Raw genomic sequence first — 1,598 nt, 5'->3', positions numbered from 1 at the left:
CCAACTTTACTATTCAGCAACTATGACGCCACCAAAAAATTTTGCATTCGAGTTATAATGCTTGTTTTCGTAAGAACTTCGTTTGTCTTCAGTTTCCTTTAGCAGTCAACAATTCGTTTTTGCATCATCGCCGTGAAAGCTGACAATTTATAAATGATAAGTGGAGAGGACTTGCCTAATGTTTGAAGCCAAACAATTCCTTGGCTTTGAGAAAAAATTGAGAGATTTGCTTACACTTTGTTGAAATTTCTTCAGCATTCTTATTGGACACACATTGATTGCCGAATTGTTTAGATTAAAATGACTGTATTGATGTCAGATCTACCTTCTGGGTGAGCTTTGCGACTGCTATGGGTTTGTGCGTACCCATGAGTGGCGTTCGAGAATGCACCTTCTAGACGCACTCTGTATTTATCATTCAGGAGTATTCCACAATGAGAGGTCATACAGATGTTATAAAGCGAAAATAAATGGTGACTTGTGCATCCCCGACACCATAGAAACCTGTTGTGAAAAAAGTTATTTAAAAAACGCAAGTTGTGGGTTGTGATACTCAATATAGAAGCAGTGAGTAATTCGCACCGACTTACATGAACGTTCAAGAAAGGATAACCAATATGCAGCTGAATACAAAACCGGCGATTGCGGATGTTAATGCGGATCCACTAGTCATTACGGTGCTTTCTTTCTCGCCTATGCAAACGAGACATGGAGCTAATTATGTCAAGCAAAACATGTGCGTCACTCAAATGTAAACTGTATAGTAGGGAGTGGCGACAACTGTGTCGTGCCGGTAGGTTTAACAGTGTTTACTTTGAATATGATACAGGAAACACTACTGCAGATAAGCATAGTATGATAACACACCAGCTTACCAATGCGGAGCATTTTAATGTCTTCAGTGAATTTCAAAATGGTCTCTTTCGCTCTCACCGCTTCTACAGTCATTTCGTATAATGTGGAGGGCCTCAGCTCGCCCAGAGTGAGTTGTCCGACTAGGAATGGTGCGGTTTGTCTCTTGCAGACTAAGGGGTCAGAAGGAATCACCGCTTTTAGGAAATATTTGTTCCTTGGAGGCTAGACAAGTGTTGGACTTCCCAACTTGAGCGAATGCCCTGAGGACCCACAAGAGTCAAACTGAAGTGTTTACGGAGCGGACTCTCTGTTGTCTTTGTCTCTACTGAAATTGATAACATGCTATTAAGCTAAAACGTTTCAGGCATTTCGTTTCACATAGCCACAGAAAAGGAGCGCATTTACACTAGACATGATGGCTGAACTAGGAATGGGTGACAGGACATCACTACATTGATCTTCTTGATAGAACTGAAAATGAGCATTATCCTGCAATGTTGATTTGTAGATCAAAATTATACGCAAGCTTGTGAATTAATTTGAAGCCTGATAATATTGCTTGCATGTCATTGCACAGAAATCATAAAAAGCAAGAGGGATTTTAAAGGAAGGAGAACTGAACATGGAATATGGAGTCAGTGACTTAACCCAGTGGTGCCAAATTTTTTTGTCTTAAACGTTGTATTCAAAGAGTAGAGGCAGTTACTTTATCACTAGCAATGTTTGCCTGTTTTCGCTAAGCC

Source organism: Echinococcus granulosus, assembly GCF_000524195.1.
Source record: "Echinococcus granulosus chromosome Unknown EG_S00415, whole genome shotgun sequence".
Taxonomy (NCBI): Eukaryota; Metazoa; Platyhelminthes; class Cestoda; order Cyclophyllidea; family Taeniidae; genus Echinococcus; species Echinococcus granulosus.
Note: the sequence above shows the minus strand (reverse complement) of the source record.